The sequence below is a fragment of the Ambystoma mexicanum genome, chromosome 11, assembly GCF_040938575.1.
Source record: "Ambystoma mexicanum isolate Mex_15411 chromosome 11, UKY_AmexF1_1, whole genome shotgun sequence".
Taxonomy (NCBI): Eukaryota; Metazoa; Chordata; class Amphibia; order Caudata; family Ambystomatidae; genus Ambystoma; species Ambystoma mexicanum.
The window spans coordinates 1,373,846,477-1,373,866,747 of record NC_090934.1 but is presented as its reverse complement, the minus strand read 5'-3'; the positions used below and the strand labels follow the sequence as shown (position 1 = coordinate 1,373,866,747).

General features: G+C 46.4%; 1 protein-coding gene across 1 annotated transcript in view; it reads right to left on the bottom strand.

The window, feature by feature from the left end:
• The window catches only part of LOC138504450 (transient receptor potential cation channel subfamily M member 7-like), a 1,624,316-nt gene that overhangs the window by 899,979 nt on the left and 704,066 nt on the right, over positions 1 to 20,271 (bottom strand). The gene's annotated exons all lie outside the window — the stretch shown is intronic.

Below are 20,271 nucleotides of genomic sequence, written 5' to 3'. Positions count from 1 at the left end.
AGTCTGGGTTCCCTTCCCCAAGTTGCAAGTAAAACAGTTCCAACACAAAAGAACCTTGCGACTCTGTCCTCAAGTCAAAACATGTCTCAAGTCTCAGGGCTCCCTTCTCCAAGACTTTGTTTTATCATCACAAACATATCATTGCCTTCTTAGGATTCTTTGCCACACTTGCACCCTTTCTTTATAATTTGTTTTATGTGGGTATCTTCATTGTCTTGGATTTAACTTTAGGCTTTCAGTTAATTCTACTTTCAATGTATATTATTGCTGTTTGTAGCTTTCACACAATTTGATATTCAAAATGCGCTTCTTTGGTTCAATTTTAAAGTTCCATATAAATTGAGCTTCAGTATATCTTTTTTTGTTCCATTCACTTCAGAATTCAGCATACAGTTATTTTACTTGAATTTATAGTTCTTTAAAGTTTTGTTCACTTTTGAATTTAACATTTAATAGTTCTGTTTATTGGTAAAGTTTTCATTCAGTTCGGTATTCAATAGACAGGGGTTCTGCTTGTGACTCACTTTCAATTCAACCCACTGTTTAATCGTCATTCAGTTTGCTTTAATAGAAATGCCCAGCACTCTGAGACCTTCGAAAAACATGTTTCCTTAAACACGAGACCACTCCGATACAAAGTAGTCGTAGAAGTTCAACAATCGACAATGGTTTAAACTGAAGAATTTCGAAAACGTGCTCTTGCAAAAGACGTGACCACTCTGATGCAAAGTATTTCTCAACAATCTAAATGTTCACGCACCAGATTTCACATTTGTCAGAAACGGTCATGCACTTACCAACACCGTGGTTCAGGCTCCTCCTCAGTGCCCGCCCCCACGCCCGTTCCGGGCCATCCTGCCTCCTCTCTGCTTTGCCCGCAGGGGATGCTGGGGCGTTGCTGGTTTACCGCTCAGCTTGCCTGGTGTCGTGGGCTTCCCTGCCATGTGTCTGGTGCTGCGCCTGCACTGTGTTCCATGCAACGTGATTGCAGGTTTCCATGGTGCCTCCTGGGCGCTCAGCAAGCACGCCATCCTCCCGCTGACCTGCACCAGTCACGTGATTATTCAACCAGGAAGCAACCCATAAAAGATCCAGCCAACCTTTCATTATTGCTTCTCAGTGTTCTTGTGAGTGGCGTTTTGGCTGCTTCTTCCTGGAGTTTTTTGTGACTCTGGGCTTTGTTTTTCTGGATTTGTCTCTTGTATTATCCTCTGGATTTGGCTGACCTGTGATTTTCTTCTATTCTTTTTACCCTGTTTTCTTCTCCTGGATTGGTATTTTGGATTTTCCCTTGTGCTCTGGCGACCTGGACTTTCTTCTGGATATAGAAGGTACTTTGGACTCTTTTTCCCCTCTTGATTGCTTGCCTGGAACTTTGGAACATTGACTGAACATTTACTTCATCAGCGCTCTCACTTCCCAAGGAAAGGTTTTCCCACTCCTGGGTTTTTCCTTTCCCGCCTTCGATCTTCAGCTGGTGCTCCATTAGGTAGGTTACAATCTTTGTTTCAATAATATTAGTGTTCTGCACAGTGCTCTTTCGTTTCTAGCTACCTGGGGATCTGGTGCTGCAGTTCCAGCCCACCTGTGGCCCCAATAACTGGTTAGGGAGTTGTTTGTATCTTCTCTGACTGGTGCTTGGGGACAGAGGTATAGTCCACTTCGGAGACCAAGTCTTGACAAACTCACTGGTCACTTTGAAAGCTTTCCGAGCAGCGCGGATCACACAAACCTCTGCTTTTGAAGCCTACTCCTTAACACAGGGGAACAAGTACCAAGAACACAAGGGAGAGGGACAGCCTCTCCACCAAGCTACATTCTCAACGTTCAGTCTGCTCCACAGAGCCCTACATCCCACGCCAGGCTTCCATAGACCGCCTCTCTCTGCAGTCCCCAGCATCTCGGTGTGCTGCACAGGATGGACCGACCTGTAGCAATTTTCCCCAGCTGCTCGCCTCTCCTCAGATATGGTTCCCGGTGATTGCACTGACCTCCCTGCTGCTGCTACTGCTCCGTTTCTGGGTTTATTTGTCCACCTCATTTTATGCACCTGCAACCCTCTAGCAGGTTGCAGATGGGCTTGCCCAGTTTGGCTTGCCGAACCATGATTAATGGGACATGCCTGATCTTCACAACACTTAGCAGGCCTCTTCTTCATCTCTGTCCCAAAATGGTAAAATGGTATAGTGCTCACTACTCAGCTGACTCTTCCTCGTCTTGGTACCATCAATTGTCACATGAGAGGAAATAAGAGAAGCTGACTTACAATAACCCATAAAGGTCGGAGAAAGGTTAGGTTGATTTTCTATAGGGAAAGGGGATACCATGTCTCACCTGGTTGTACCCCACTCCCAATCCCCAATGACTCTCTACCCAGGTGATCTTCCCTCGCTTCTCAACCCCTAGAGTCGGGATCCAAGAGTGAAGGCCATTCCCTAGCCACCTGAGAAGAGAACACAGGGGTCTAGGAGTGAGGATACCCTAAGCTTTCAACTCCACATCACACCGCCTACAGGACCGGACGGACACCACTTACCAGCTCTATCCTGGACTGCCATCAAGGCCAACAAACAGGTACCCGGGAATCACAGGGGGGTCACTTTAAAAAAGCCAGATATCAGAAAAAGGGAGTCATTCTCCTGATAATTGAGTTTACAAGGAGGATCATACCATACCAGTGATCCAGGGGAAGGGAGCCATTCACCTTTAAAGGAAGAAATAATAAACTTTTTATGCCAAGCCAGCAAACCTTTGTTTTGAAGTAGAAAAGTCAGGGGAAGGCAGTCATTCCCCCGGTGAGAGACCTGCAAACAGAATTGTGCCATCCGATCCAGGAGGAGGGAGTCAGTCTCCTGGACCATGAATATTGGTACAACTTTAGTTTAGGGATAGGGACGTTTGACACAGAACGGTGGACTCTTAAGTTGCAACGAAATTCTGACAGATCCAGCAATTTTAGTTGAGGCAGGGAAACCCCTCATAGCTATATGGAAAGGTACATTTCTCTTTATTTTGGTCTAAAATAAAAGTCTATAGAAATCAATATGCCACCCGTGTGTCACTCTGCTCCTTCTACACCCTTGCAGAATGTACTGAGGATCAATAATTGTAGAGCAGAATATGCAGGGAAATAGACTGTTCGAGATATCCTCAACCTTTAATCGAGTCCAGAAGTACTGAACTACGGTTTGAACACAAGGTGTGTGATTATAATGAGGGGAAAGGATCAAGAGACTAGACTAGTAGAGCTGTGTAGTAATGCAATGACTCACCCACATAATGGGTGATCTCTATAAACAATAGCAAAGGAGAAATTGTAGGTCCGACGAGGTTGGATGTGGATAGTGAACATTTCATAGACAAACATTACAAATGTTACAATTGAAGATTCATTAATTACACTGCCCACTTATGCGGTTGGGCGCATGTTTAGCGATATGGAAGCTGATAATCGTACTAACACTACATTTTACATCAGATTCCTCAACTCCAGGTACACATCGCTCAGGATATAAAACTCAATGAATGTATGAATCGGGATGATGCAACAAGAATGGGGATACCTTTTAAGTTTAATATATTTGTCAAAGTAATTGAGTATTTTTGGGAAACTTTGATATGACTTCCAAATGATTCTTGGATACCAACTAAAGTGTCTGAGGGAGTCTAACCTTGAAACAATCAATCCACTTTAAAAATAAACAACCAGATCGAGGGGGGTGGTGGATTTTCAAGTCATAACATAACCAGAGTTAATATATTACATTTCTGCCGGGGGACAAAGAGTCTTGAATTACAGAAACCTTTGGAGGGGCATTGCAGATAGCCATACTAATAATACAAAGTGACTTTGGCTAGCATGAATACTGCAAGAAAACATCTACAGTGGCACCATCACAGAGAGACAAACTGGCCATCCTATCCTGGAACACAAGGGGAGACTGTCTACTGGCACATGGACAAGATTAATATTATTTCCTAGTCAAATGATGTTATAGTCGGGCAAGATGTTTGGGCAACTTTATAGTTAAAATTGGATGGCATGGTAAATACACTTGAATCAGCAATGAAAGGAAAGAAGGGGTCACTCAAAATAGATCTTAAAATTGGTGCCAGGAAGAAAATGTTCTTAGAAAAGAAATATTAGAAAATCAAATCCCATTGTGTTAGCGGGTACAATTGAGATTAAAGAAGGACATTCTACATTTAGAAAATTGATCACCAGCATTTCTGACCAACATGTTATACAGGGGAACAGGTGTCTCATGCGCTAGTCCCAGCGGATCTGTCATCCAGGTGGCCAGGACACGGCCATCGCTATTGGATCCAGTTCCTGGGGGTGGACCAGTGCGGGACTATCACCTGGATGGGGGGTCTTCGGGGAGTGGAAGTGGGACACCGAAGGGTGAGACTCGGTATCCCCTTCCTTACGGCACATTTTCCCCATCCTACTCGTAGGATACTTAGAAACTGTACCCCCCCTCCTTTCCTACATGAACACTTTCTCACACCGTGAAAGACAATGGACTAACACCAGAGCAGTTTAGCTGACATGTCCCAAGACAAGAGTCAGGCAATTGCTGGCAACTACACACACACCTGACTGCCCTTTCCCTGCCCCATAGGGATAAAAAGCAGAGCACAAAAGCACACTATTAGCAAGGCCAAAGGCATGAGGAAGCAGCTATTCCAGGACGGCAGTTCAAACAGAGAAAAAAGGTTGGCGAGACCGGAAAGGACGACAAGGAGGAAGTGCCCTTGCCCTTCCCAACCCAGACCTGCGAAACCTCTGTAAAAGGAATCATAAGACCGGGAGATACAGCTCACGTGTGGGACAACAGATGTCAACAGTTCACAGGATCCTCCTGCGCTGGTAGCCAAGGCAGGGAGATGCATTTGCTAACGTGGTACCGCCCCTGACTCCAGAGAGAAGAACCGCCAACGAGTTCGGCACAGCTGGCGAGTCGGAGAAAGCAGATTGCAACCTTCGGCTCAACACAGCCCGGCTTGCCATCAGCAACATTCTGTGAAATCAAGGAACTTGTGAATAAAGAACTTGTGTGTATTTGAACAACTGGGAAAGCCTAGTGAAGGGCCAGTTGCAGAGTGGTCAGGCTGCAAGGGAGCACCCATGTGGAAGTCTCTGGCTTGTCCTTTGTTGAAACTACAAGTACCAGAAGGACCTAGCAGCCCTACAAGGGTCACCTCAAATCCCTTGTACAATCAAAAGTCTCTGACCTGTTGCCAAGGAAAGCTAGGGGAAGGGAACCACGCTTTCTCATGAAAGAATCATGAACTGTGTTAGAATGACTATGTGAACCCGATGGACGGATGGCAAGGGCAAAGCGAACAAGAGTGAATCCCGCGTTGTGGTAAAGCAAAGTGAACTGTGTATTTGACTAGAGTGAACCTGGCTGAGGGGAGTCCACAGTGAATGGTACGTTTTGAATGAAAGGCCGTAGTGAACCAGACGGAGGGAGGCCTACATAGCACGAAGGATCTGAGCCCAGCAGAGGGGGATCCTAAGGCGAAGAGTAATCACCCTGTGAAGATATGTATAAGGAACTTTTTGTTTTGTTGTTATTGCACATCAGGTCCTCTGAGGCAAGAGGCACTGTGAAAGAGACTTGGCTACAGAAAGCCCTGATATTTTGGAAACCAACCGTAACCTTGTTCTGACGAGGCCCAGAGTGTAACGTGCTCAAGACTCCCGCCTTGTCCCATGCTAAAAACGTGGGGAAGGGAGACCACAGCCATACCATCCTGACATCATTTTGGGAATACTTTCCTTTTCTTGTGAACATTATCACACACTATTTTGTAGCATAGCTGTAAGGATTGGCAATAGATTTTTTTTTAGTAAAGCCCTTTTTATTTGACTAGACTCCATTAGGACTGTATTATTATTTGATGGTTGTAGCTTGCTCCCATTTTAGATTTAAGTTTGGATTAGGCATTTATCTCACCCATTTACCAGTTTAATAAACACCCTGAAACTGTGATCACTTGTGTCTGTCTTACTTTGATACCATGCCTTCCTTACAGTGCTGATAGACATTTGGACACATACCTTTCCAACTGAACCCATATTGATAGCAGGGAATTGTAATGCTGCATATCCATGTGCAACCAACAATGATCACAACCAATAGTGCTGCAGGAAAACATTAAAGCAAAAGGCTATTATTGGTCATCAAACAGGGAGATTGGCACATTAGGAGTGTAAATGCACAGGCTATGGGTGATATACGGAGGCAATATTCTTGCATAACAGGTCAAACAGCTACTACCATTGATTACTTTTTTGCTAGAGGATAGGACAAATATTCAATATTTGGAAGTTGGATCACCAAACCAGTGCAATTACTTTCCCCTTCTCTTGCCTTGGTCATTTGAAAAACACAGCACACTGTCAAAGTTAGGAACGTGAGAGACAGTTTAAAATTCAACCAAACACAAAATAAAGCAGTCACAGATTATAATCGGAGTACGATGACCGAAGCAATTGTGGATGTTTGTTTTGGGAAACTGATTTCTGTGATAAAACAATAAGAAGTTACAAATCTTTTTTTAAGATAATTCAGGCATTGTATAGACAACCAACTATATCTCTAGTGGCAAAGGACACAAAACACCAAGGCAAAATGAATTTATTTGGTTTAGCAAAAATGAAGACAGTATTGGAAGAATTTGGAGAATCAGAACTTTTTGCGCTTCTTAGATCCATCCAATGTTGTGTGGTTTAGAAGAATGAAATTAAACAAATATTAATCTTAGATTAAGTTTCATTAAATAACCAAGTCTACAATCAGCTAGCAAGAAATTCATGAGGCAATTAAAGGGAATGATGGCAAGAACGTTTGACACCGATAGCTACGCTGACTCTTGTCCAGATCACATTTTGAAAAACTCGGCAAAGCATGGAATGGAAATATGTATAAATCAACTTTGTGATATGGATTACTTTTCAGCAAGATCTGCAGTAACAAATTGTCAGCACGTGGATAAGCTCAAGTTCTCACTGGCTCATAGACCTTATGGTCTATGTGACACGCTCAAAGACTTTCAACCAGGTGGGCATTAGTAATACAGCAGTTAATATTGACTGCAAAAACAGAGACAATAACCTCCACTTGGCAAGAAAATCCACTGATACCAAATTTCAAAAAGGGGTTCAAGACATGATTTTAGAAGCTACAGTTTGATAGCACTGCTTAATATTCCTGAGAAGATCTTTGTTAAAATATTTCAGGGACAATTCATAAACTGGGCATAGTATACTCTCATATGCAATAAACATAGCATACTCTCTTCACAACAGACCAGATTTAAAGTATGGAGCTCAGTGATAGCTAAGTGTTTGATATTAGCATTATGGGCGGAGATCTCCTTGATGAGGGTATATGTGGTTTGTGCTTGCAGCGTCTGACCACTCCACCCACTGCATCGGACCATGTAAGAGGCAGATTGTGGCTCAAATGTAAAACCCGTGGGATAAAGAAGGGTCTGCTTAGAATGTTTATGATACTACATGAAAGTATAACTGTCAGGGCAAGATTGGACCTACATTATTTAAAAAAAGAATACAATTTCCAGAGGAATGAAAGCTAGGTTGCATACTGGGAACTCGTAAAGAACAGAGGTTTGAATAGGGACATGGGTTTCAAGCCTCACTATGGTGAACTATGAAGTATAGTCCATCAGGCAACATAGCAAGCAAGCACTGCTAACTTACCCATCAATTTCATGAAGGTATTCGTATTCTGCATCTTGCCAATACACATAGCATTTTGCCCATGCCTAAATGAACTGACCACCAACCATGCATAGCAGTCTAAAGTCCCTTCTCTAATTTTTTGTTGTATTTTTTAAACCTTTATTTTTTATTGGCAATTTAAGAGTACAGCAGAAGCACTTGGAGATCAAGCAGATACATTTTGCACATAGATACACATAACAGTATCTAGCAAAGGATGGTACATGGTCTTGTGTTTACTAACATCAACATGGTCAGTTCAGGTGTACAGTACTATTAGTTTTGGTCTTAATCTGTGGTAACAATGTCAGCCAAGTAAGATCGGAATACCGCCCAGATGTTATGGGGTCTGGATGAGGAAGGTAGAGCACAAATGTATAGGTCTTCACATTCCTGGGCCCAGGTCAATATCATTAACCATTCCTTCACTCTAGTTTTTTTTTAAATCTTTCCATTTTAACAGGACAGCTCTTTGAGCAACCATACAACCTATGTTTACAAATGCACGTTGTCCTTTACTCTGAGTAGCCGGCCATATACCAAACAGTGCCCTGATTTGATTGGGCTTCGTTCCAGCGGAGAGCCTACCACTCCGGTCAATGTATCTAGAATTTTATCCCAAAAATCATTTAGCATGGGGCAGGCCCAGAACATGTGTAAATGATCGGCTGGAGTGTGTTGACATCTGGGGCAGTGGTGTTCCACCGGCTGGACCATCTTGGTCAATATGGCGGCCGTGTAGTATAATCTTTTTAGTAGTTTAAATTGCATGAACTTAAATCTAAAGTTTAGTGATCCTTTCTTGGTGTGTATGCACATGCGTCTCCATTGCTCATCAGTAAGGTCAGTGCCCAGTTCTAGGGACCACCCACTACGTGCTCGTGGGGTGGGAGGCGCCGTTTTGTCCAGCATCATTTTATAAAGCGTGGAGAGGATGTGTCTGGAATCCCCAGAGTTGGCAATGTAGGCCAGAGTAGGCGTCTCAGGCGGCTTGCAGGGGTATTAAGGCCACCTAGTTGAGACTGCAGAGCAGATCCTGTAGTATTGGAGTCGCTCCCCTCCTGTTCTCCCATGCCCACGTTTCCAAGTAGAAGGTGTAATAAATTTCCTGTTGGGAAATAGATCTGCCAGTGCTCTGTATCCCAGTTATTGCCACCTCATCTAAACTGCTGTATCCCATGTTGGCCTTAATTCAGGGAACTTCCACAGAGGGAGCCATCGATAATATGGGCGGTCTGCCCCAGAGAGGGTGAATATTGTCCGCCGCGCACGCAGTGTGGAAGCGACCGGATCATATGGGCAATTGTCTTTATACTGTCGGTCAAGTAGTAGTACCTTTAGATCAGAGTTTCCTGCTGCTGCTAGCGCTTCTAACTTGACATTGGGAGGGGGCTGTTCTATAGGGTACCAGAATGTTGGAAATTGTGCTTGGGCGGCCGTTCAGTATAATTCTAGATGTGGCACTGTGAACTCCCCTTTGTCGTATGGAAAAGTTATGGGGGTAATTTTAGGGGGGGACAGAGGCATTTGCCCCCCCCCCCACTTTCACGGCACACCATTTTGTCCCCATTCATTTGGCTGGGGAACCTTTTCTTCAGATGTCATGTCCCCCCCCCAAATTTTTCAGCAAAGTAACTCTGGAAAAAGTAATCTCAACCCATTTCGTTCAGACTGCACCAGAATGCCACAGAAATTCTGTGAGGAGCCCATGTATCTTGGCGAAGTAGGGTTTCCCTGGCCAAACCGGGATGTTAGCGAATATGTAAAGCATCTTGGGGAGCAATGTCATTTTGATCAGTGAGAGTTTAGCAGCTGGGGAGAGGGGAAGGGACTTCCATCTGTTAAGTTTAGTTTCCGCATGGGCCCCGACTGCATCATAGTTGTTGCGTAGTAAGGAGGCGTGGCTCCTAGACATCACCACCCCCAGGTATTTGATATGGTCAGTAGACCAACGAAGCAGAAGGGCTCCACAGCAATCCTGGGTATTATTTGTAAGTGGGAATATTTCAGATTTGGAAAAGTTGATTGTGAAACCAGAGAACTTGTCAATTTGTTTGATATTTCCAGGTTAGTATGGGGGTCTCTGACGTATAGCATCACATTGTCAGCATATAGGGTATGATCTCGGGATGAGCAGCTAAGCGGGCCCCACGCCAGTTTTGATGTTTCCTGAAATATTCCGCCATGGGATTAGTGGCCAGGGCAAAAAGGATAGGGGAGAGAGGGCAAACCTGTCGGGTGCCCCTTCCTAGTTGGAATAGTTCAGATGTACATGAATTAACCAGGACTTTGCCAAGTGGTTGTGTATATAAAAATGTGATATATTGAACCCGGGTCTATTTGGCGATAATATTAAACAGCAGCCTGATATTTTGCACTGTGGATCTTCCGGGGATGAATCCGGCTTGATCGGGATGGACTAGATGTGACATCAACGGGAGGAGGCGGTTGGCCAAGACCCTAGCATAGATTTTAGTGTCGAAATTGATAAGGGGCAGAGGTCTGTACGAGCTACATTCATTGCTGGGTGTGTCAGGCTTGACGATTACCGTTATTACGGCCCCTTGAAGAGACTCGGGCAGTACAGATTCTCGCAGGGACTCCTCCCACACAACAATAGGTTGGGGGCTAGTACTGTCGCATATTTCTGGTAAAATTCTGAAGTCAGGCCATCGGGACCAGGAGCTTTCCCTTTAGGTAGGGTGGCGATGACTGCCATAATTTCTTCCAGTGTAACAGGGCCCTCTAGTTTTCCCATGGCCTGTGCACTAACAGCGAGTGTATGCCATGTTTTCCGTGTGATTGTTCAGCGGTGTACAGTATTCAGTAAAGTTGCGGAATACCCCAACCACCTCCACATCTGACCATTTAATGTTCCCCTGCTCATTCAGGATGCAGTCAACCTGGGACCTCCCCCTCTCCGACTGCACCACTCTCGCCAGTGTCCTCCCCGGTCTGTCCCCTTCTCCACATCTCCTGGCTGCTCGTGAGAAGAACCGGACTTCCCTAGTAGCACGAGTTTCAAATGTTTTCAACTCCATGCGTAATTGTGCTAGCACTATGGGATTGGGGGGATCAGGAATACTCTGTTTCAAGGCTCTTAATAGCCAGAACCCCAGCCTCTCTTGATATCACCATACCCCTGATGTATACCTTAAAGGCCTGCCATCTGATGCCATGAGATGTGGAGCTGGCAGTGTTGCAGGCAAAGAAGGTCTCAATGTCGGCATTGTTATCTGCTCAGAACACAATGTCCTCCAGAGCAGCAGACTTGAACCTACAGGTGCAACCGGTGTGTCTGCCACCCAATCTCAATGATATCGCCACAGGGGAATGGTAAGATAGTGTACGAGGTCTAATGTCCACGCCCAGTACTCTTCCCCATTAGCGAGCCAGATATAAGGAACAAATAAATCCGGGAAGACATGTTGTGTACCGAGGAGTAAAAAGTATATTCCTTCATCTTTGGGTGTGTTACATGCCATACGTCGCAATAGATCAAGTGATTGTACGAGGGACAGCAGTTGGCGGGCAGCTCTGGATTGGGGTCGAGGTGCAGCATTTGTCCTGTCAAGTGAGAGGTCAAGGATCAGGTTCAAGTCACTGCCCCATACCTGGGGTATTCCAAAACCCCCAGACATGACTTCCCCTATATGGTTGAAGAGACCTGCTGAGTCAATGTTGGGCCAGTATGCATTTACAAGTATCTTTTCCATACCCTCCAGTATACAATGGACCACCAACTACCGCCTCTCAGGGTCAATGTGTGCTTTTTACCCCAACAAATTTCAAGTATCATAACTCCTCTCGACTGAGAGGAGTAAGAGGTGAAATATCTATTCTTTCCCCACGAGAGGACTATGTTGCGGCACGTACCCTCTTTAGCATGGGTTTCTTGCAGGAACAGAGCATTAGCTCTATGTCTTTGTGCATAGGATACGATTTTGCGTATTTTAGTAAAATTCCCTAGGCCCCGGACGTTCCAACATAATATCTTCACCTGTTGTGCCATAATTTTTGTGATGTCTCATATCATACCTTGTATGAACATCTCATACTTTTTGTTATGTAATGCCTACCCAAAACCTCGGAGTACTCAATCGCCAGACTTTTGACAGTCCCCCCCCCCCCCAATTCCCTTGTACTTTGCAACTGGTGCTGAAACGTCTCACAGGCCAAGTCATAGGACCAGAAACATGTCCCCTTCCCCCCCACCCTCACTGCCTACCCAACCCAGCAGCGTGTCTGAAACTGGTCCCTTGTGCCATCTTGGCCAAGGGGACATATTTCACACAACTCACACAAGCAACTGCAATGCGGTGCGCCGTTGCCGCAGGCATGTTAATATATAATTGGAATTTCACATCCTTTATGTAAAGGGTATTCGAGGCAGCATGTACTATATGTGTATTGCTATCGACTCATGTTACCACAGGGATAATTGATCATGAAGCTAGACTATAGTAACAAGTCAGCTCACATTTGTTCTTGACATATTTCATGTCTTTTGTAAGAGCAGCCACTGTATTCTGCAGTTTGTGTACGTTGTCCTCGGTGGCCCCGATTCTTTTCTCTGCCTCGGTTATCCAGGCTCTCTCCTGGGCCAGTTGGGATCGCATAGACGCCGCATTAGCCGTAATATCATCTAGCTTCTCGTGTACTGCGGCAAATCCCTTCGCCATTGCTTCCATCATGCCTGTAAGGTTCGGTGTGAGTGGTAGACCAGGGGTCAAGAGGGCCAGATCTAATTGGGCTTGGCTCGACTGCCCTGGCTCGGCCTGGGGGGTTGACCTCACAAATGTGTCCATAGCACTGGGCTTTTTACCCCTCCAGATCCTTTAGTCATTGTTGGCAGTGGAGGTCTGATTCGGGGTGTCTGGCAGCATGTGGAATCGGGGGATTAGGCCCAATCGCAGATTAAAGAGCACCGGATCTCCACTCTCCACAGATGGGTACCATGCCCTCGAGGGTGACAGTCAATGGAGCGTCTTGAAGATGAAGCAAGAGGAAAATCAATGGTTCAGTGGTTCCCCTCGGGTGTGTCTTCAGATTTCCTTCCCAGCAGCGCTGGCTCGTTCAAGTACTGAGCAGTAGTGCGTATTGGTCGCTCAGCGAGATATATACTGCAGCTCTCAGGCAGCCGGGATCAGGAGCTTTGAGGATGCCGACCCAGCCCAGTGTGCCATGTCAGTATGGGATGTTGAGATTAAAGGGTATAGCCCCTTTCAATGCGACAACAATAGCCCCAAAGGGACAATATAGCTCACCCTCTGAGGTGGACCCCGAGTTCTGGTTATTTGTGCCAGGTGGTGGGACCCAGTTGTATATTGAGGGAGGCCAGTTAGAGCCCTATAGGTATACGGGTAGCCCTCCTTTCATCACAACCAGAAGATGAGTGGATGTTGCACCGTGGCCTTCCTCAGACTGTTGACCCGGCCCAGAGGCCACATGGTATATATAGGGGGTTGATGCTCCTCACCTCGATCCGCCCGCCCGGGAGTCCGGCTTCACTCCATGTGACGCTGATTTGTTGAGTAGCTGCAGCCCCTGTGTAGCTAAGCATGGTATGAGAAACTCCCTATAGGGAGTCATCGCAGGTCGGCATAGGCCACTTGTTCCTCCCTCATGTGTCCGCTGCCACCCGATGGCCAGTGACAAAGGCCACACAGGACGGTTAAGGTGGAGGGCTGCACCCGGGGGGTCCTTCTCCTCAGAGTTTGTTAGCGTCTCACACAATGTACTCGGCGCAAGCTAGCCTCAGCAAAGAGTACGTTTCTCCCTCGTAGGATCTGGTGGAAGGATGGGGTAAAAGGTCGGAGTTCCCCTTACATGGGCACACCAGCGCAGAGTTAATTTACCAGGGTCGAGGCCTGGACAGATCCTTAGTATTGGGGGGAGGAAGGGGCATATTCACGGTGTGGACATTTGTAAGCTTGGAGCATACATTTTCAGGAGGAAGGAGATTAAGCTGGGGCCCCACACCCCAACAGTGCCCACCACAATACTGCTGTTAGCTGACGTGTGGCCAGGGCTCCTTAGGTCTGGATCGGATTGCCGGCCGAGCAAGGCCAAGTGATATGTAGTGGGGGGGTACCTCACCTCTGGCCTTGTTGGGGCGAGCCCTGCATTGCCCCCTCTGTTGCCGCTCCGATCACTGCTCTCGGCCCGAGTCAGCCTTTCGATGTCTGGATTTCCTCACTCTGCTGGTCCGTTCACCACCCGCAGCCCAGGTGAATGACCACCAGTATGGCTCCTCCCATCAGAGGTGCAGACATGCCCAGTGCACAGCTCTACGTCCCTTACTCCAGGCTGTTACAACAAAGGTCTGTTGGATGGGCCTGCAGATCTACCCATTCGAGCCGCCGCCAGCATGGTTCCTCCCATTGGGGGTGCAGACGGGCCCGGTGTCCAGCTATATGTCCCTTGCTTCCGGGCCGTTACAACCAAGACCCTTTGAATGGGGCTACAGAACTTCGCTCCCCCTCCGCTCAAGGGGTCGAGACCGGGGTGTGGGTACAGCACGACGGGGGCCGGTGCACAAACACAGTTTCCAAATCGTACCGGAGAACCCAGGATATTTCCGCTATTTACTCAGCGCGGGATCTCACAGTGTGCAGGCAAGCCAGTGCACGCCACACGCTCCTCACACGGGCCAGTCTCACAACATAGTTGGGGACAACACAGCCTGCCGGGCCGCCTGTGTCTCAGACCAGACCCGCACCAGCACTCTGCCAGCTCTGCTGTGCAATTTTAGCCTGATGTGAGGACTAATGTTGCCACCTCTTCAAAGGATATTTCCCCGTAACGCGGAGCTCCTGAGCTAGGAAGCCATTTCTCTTGGCTGCTCAACAGCGCCCCCCCTTCTGTCTCTAATTAATAATAAGTGTTATAACCACTGCAGTCAGACACCATTGGGCCTACAGAAAAAGCAGTCAGGATTTCAAAATGTTCGTTTTTGGTGCTGAGTTTTTCAGCAATGCAGATGTACCTGTAAAATGAATGCCCTGTGAAACCTACTTCCTCTGCCTTTTTAAACCCTTCACTTAGAGACATTTTCACCATGAACAGAAATGTAAATTTTTCAAGTTCACTAACCCTCTGTTTTAAACAGTTCTTCCGAGATCTTCTGCATGTTTGCAACTGATGAAGAAGGACTTCGGAATTTTCAAAAGCAAATGCATTTTCCATCGCAGCCTAATATTCTCACTTAGACCAGGAAAAGGTATAATAACTCCAAAGTTTTTTTTTTTTTTTTTAAATGCAACCAACAAGGCAACACTATTATTTTGTACATATAAATTCCAGAAATTTAGACTAGCCTTCTAGAAACACAGCAAATTGTAGGGGCAAGACTGGTAATTCCGCGGTTTGCCAGTATAGGTCTAAAGTTGAAACACAACCTTGAATGGAGACCGATACTTTTTGGTAAGGTTTATTGCCTTGGACTCTTTTTGTCTTAAGTATTTGATTACGGAGGAGGAGTGCAGGGGGTTGGGAGGGGGGGGGGGGACAAAAAACCGCATTTCTAGTAATAGTTCAGTTTTGGAATAGAATTCAGAAATGCTGCTGAAATGTAAAGGTCTTTATATAGTTGATGGCCCACCGCAGAACTGCGCACCCGTCTTTAAGTTGATCGGAGTGTGTATTTAAGGAACATGAATTTGCAAATGGAAACAGTAAGAATACAATTTAGTATCGAGTATGTTAACGAATGTGTAAATGTATTTTTTTTAATTGTAATTCTCTTTACAAGATTTGAATTTTAAACCAATTGCACATTAAATGTGCAATATAATATCCTGTTTGTTTACTTAGAAAAGATTTTGTTGCGATTTGGTATGGTTCGCTATCTGCATGTAAACCCCTTTTTTATTTGCAATAATTTGTTATCTTGTTTGCATTTAGGATTCTCAGTTTCTATTAGTGACGCTTTATAACTCTTAAAGAATTCTTCTAGGTTCTCTGAAATGTTTTGAATTTCCTCAAGTGTTTTGAAACATTAAGAACTTGTTTGCTTGTGTTTGTGTAGTTCATCTTTCAGGATCTTAATGGAATTGACAGTTTTTGGATACTTAGCAGGATGAGGTCAAAAGAACATTTCCTTTTCCATTTCAAAATGAATTGCTGGCTTTAACTGAAAAGGTGGCAGAATATGTCAGCCTTTGGGAATCCATGTGTTAGCGGATGGTTCCTGCTGTATCTGCAAATCCAATCGCACTATTCACTTGGTGCTGGACACTTTTTTGCTTAAAAGGGAAGTCCTGCGAGCCACCCACACACTAATCGTGTAACACCCGAATATCTACTCGCTACTCTTCCATCTCCTTAAAATCCTAAATATCTTCTGCAACCCCTCTGCTGGAAGGGTCCCTCAAGGATATGTCCTGGGTCCTCTCCTAGACATTCTCCACACCTCGTGCCGCCTGCTTCGAGTTCCTGTACTACCTCTGGTTCCATGTGTTAAAATCGCGGCATAAATGGCTGTGAACACAAAATATTGCGGCAAAAAGGCTAAGGGTTTGCCGCTGCAATCCATGTAAAGGATGCGGGGGAAACCCCCACAACCCCCAGGTCCATTATACAATTTAAGGGGAGCAGGGGACCCCCTAACCCCCCGCAACCCTGGCTCCCCTTAAATGGTTTAATGGGGTATACCATTAATGGGTCAAACCACAGCATTTTTGCCTCGATTTTTTGTTTAGGCAACATTTTTGCCGCAATTCTAGCACTGCATACCCTACCTCCCTGCTGATGGCATGCAAACCTTTTTTCCTTCACCACATAGCTTTCCTTCTGCATCATATATTGCCAACCCCCAATATGAGACTGGCTGGCATAGTGCTGCTGCAGTCTTTCAAAACTGACATGATCGCCCCCCAAGACCCCCCCAGGCTCCTAAAATCTCATTCCACCATCCCTTCTATCGCTCTCCCTTTTCCCTTGACAATTTCACCCAAACCCCTATGAATCACAATCCAAGGGGGTTTGGGGAGTTCTCTTTGACAGCCATCTGAAACGACAACAGTTCACAATGTGCACCAGTATAGCTGCCAGGCTTAAGCTCCCAAACAACTGTAAAATCCACCACACCTCTCTTTTCACCCCACCACTGAGGCTCATCTTCACCCTCATTCTCAGCAGGCTAGACTACTGCATCCACCTCATAGTGGGACTCCCATTCTACTCCCGCTTGACAAGGTACTTAACTTGGCTACCCGCACCCTCTTCAACCCCTCCCTTTTCTCACCCTTCTCTGTGCAGTGCATCGGGTTTACCCCAAAATACCATAAATAACATGCCTAATGCGCTTTTATTGCGCATTCGGCGTGATACAAAGTATCAAATCCCAAAATGCCAAACTAGGTGAGCGCGGGTTGCAAGGGTGTCCCCCGTGCCCCTAGTTTGACATTATGGGCTTCGGTGGTTGCAGGGGTGTCCCCTACATACATTAAGGGGAAAGCGGGGGGACAAACAACCAAAATACGAAACACTTGAGTCAGAAAATGCAAACAAGTGGGCTTTGCAATTGTGTAACTCGAACCTTTCATATTTGGTAATGTAACATAGATCCCAGAGCATCCATGTATGATGGGTGTCTATGCACAATCACTCTATGTACCTCTTGCCTACAAATCCATCCATTAGCTAGACCCCTCCCAACTTGAAAATCCACCTCTTTCTTCTCACCGCCTTACACTCCAAGGTCTGAAGTTCTCCTAAACCGTTTCTTTCCCGATCCTCCCAGTGCTACCTTTCTCTTTTGCTCTTGCACACTACTTTCCCCCAACCCCTGGAAGTCTGCACCTTCTGACATCAAGCCCCTCCCAATGCATCAGGCTTCAAGAGTGCCCTGAAGAAACACCTAAGCAGTCTAATGGCAGGATCCCCCTCTTGATCCCCTTTCTCCCCCCCATCATATTTACATAGCTATAAATATTCCAAATTATAATATTGTAACATATTTAAATATTCCAAAAGTTAATCAGGCAATTCGCTCCCCATTGTATTAAATCGCCATCCGCTCTTGCTGCCCCCAGTACACTTATCAACCTGGTCAAATTCTTTGTACTTGCATCTCATTTAGATACGTAACGCACACAAACTTGGGATTGCCCAGTTAGCCATGTGCATTCACATTAGGAGCGTATTGGCGACGCTCTTCTCTCTACTCAAAGAAATACAAAAAACAGAAATACAAAAAGAGGATTGTGTTTTGCTCTCTCCCACAACCTCTGACCTTTTCTGATAGGAGTGGCAGATAATTGCAGTGTTAATTATAGGATTATGCTCAGTGCTAGTCTCTACATCTCCATATCTACCTTATTCACAGGCTACAGCTGGCACATAATGCAGCAGTTGGCCAAATGTGTGGCATATGACCACAAACCCCTGTGTTTATTGTAAAGTCATGTGCTCAATGGTATCCTGTACCAGCAAGCGACTGCTTTAAAGTTGGCACTCTATCTTTGAAGTGTTAGCATGCTTTCATCCCCACCTATCGCTGCAATCTGCTCCTGACAACCCACCCCTTTAGCCAAGAGAAGATGATTTGTCCAGGAAGTTGAAACTTTGACTCTTCAACCGAAGTACATTGTGACAGGGACAGGAACAGGAACTGGACTACGTCAAGGAGGGCGGGGGGACCTCTTAACTAGGGGCAGGAGGCTTACCAAGGTGTTTCTCAGAGCCAGTCCTCCCGAAGAGGTTGAGTGAGGGAGTTGGGAGGACCCCAGTCTCTGCTCTTTCCATTCTTCCTGAACCTGACTGCAAATGTCAAGAACCATCAGTTCTCACCCCAGTTCTTTTTCCTATCTTTCAGGGCTACAGAGCTCAGTAGTCTTTGCAGGGAAGGTGGTGATGTCCAACCCACAAGTGAGACAGCCGCCGGTGACCAGCAGGGTTACGGAGCAGGAAGCGCTGCATACCAGCAACCAGGAAACTCCAGCAACACACATAAGAACCTGGAGGTTGACTGTTGCATGCCGACATTTGCATAAGAGGTACTTTAAAGCCTTGCACCAGCATGTGATATTCATTTATAACACGCTTATACAAACATGTTTCAAGGCGCGACAAGACAAGGGAGGGAAGACAGAGGGAGGACAAGACAAACAATCATATTAGGCCTTGTGACATTCAGATCATGCAAGTGCGACAACTCGAAGCGCAGGGGGAGGGAGAAGTGCCAGGGAGAAGGAGGGAAGGAAGTGCAGCCAGGGCAGCGTGGCTCAGGGTAAGTGCAAAGGAGGCAGGGGACTGGAAAGGTTGCAGTTACAACCCCAAAGTGTGCGGTAGGCCAGGAGACAGTGCAGGTGAGACTGATCAGGGGGAGCCTGTCACCCAGTGAGACTCTGAAGGAAGCAAGCAACCAGTTGGTGCAGCAACAGGTAGGTCAGCAGGGGAGGGAGAGAGAGAGAAAGCAGAGGAGAAAAAGGTCTTGCGCTGCTTCCAGTACTTCAGGTGGTTCGGCTCAAGTTTGAGAGGGGCAGGTAGGCTCTTCCAGTGGGAGGCACCTGCAAAGGAGAGTGATCTACTACCACTCTCTGCCTGGAGAAGCGTCTGCCCCCTCAGAGAGTGGGAGGTAGCTAAGCGAAGAGCTCAGGAAGGAAAGTTTTTTGAAAGAGCGCTGGATGTAAAGGCGAAGGAGGAGGGCCGAAGGAGGATGGCCAGAGTGAGAGGGAAATCGTGAGCAGGGGTCCCCATGAGAAGGATCTCAGTCTTAATGGCATTAAGGCAGAGATTGTTGGAGGCACACCATTCCTGAATCGCGGATAGACAGTCAGGAATGAGCGAGAACGGAGAGGAGGCTGAAGGGAGCCTGAAAGAGAGCCGAGCATCATCTGCATAACGCTGAAAGTTGGAAGAAAAGGTAGAGATCAGGTGTGCCAAAGGGGCCAAGTAGACATTGAAGAGACAAGGTGAGAGTGTAGAGCCCTGGGGAACACCACATGTGGAGAGAGAGGTGGGGGAGAGAAAGGATCCAAGTTGTAACTGGGGGTGGCGACCGGTCCAGAAGGAAGGAGGTCAACCACTCCAGGGCCTGATCTGGGATTCCCAGTTTCTCACAGAGTTGATTAATCAGGATGGCGTGAATGACTGTGTCAAAAGGAAAGCTGTTTCAAGGAGGATGAGGACAGAAGGAATACTGATGCTGGAGTCAAGGTTTGAGAGCCGATCATCACAGGTATTCAGGAGAGCCGTTTCCATGCCTCTGGCTGCCCTGAAGCCAGACTGGTGGTCATGGAGACAACCAAGAGATTGGGTGTGGAGAGTAAACTGGTAAATGGCCAGATTTTCCAGTGGTTTGCCCAGGAAAGGAGCGAGACATTGGGCAACATTTGCCGGGCAGGTAGTATCTGCAGATGGCTTTTTTAGGAAGGGGTGCACAAGAGAGTGCTTGAGGAGAGAGGGGAAAGATCCAGTGGCGAAAGAGTGATGGCAGAAATTGGCCAAGGCTGGAGGCCAGGGCGTCAATGTGGTCGTTTATGGTTCTTGAGGAGCAGGGGAGCACCTGT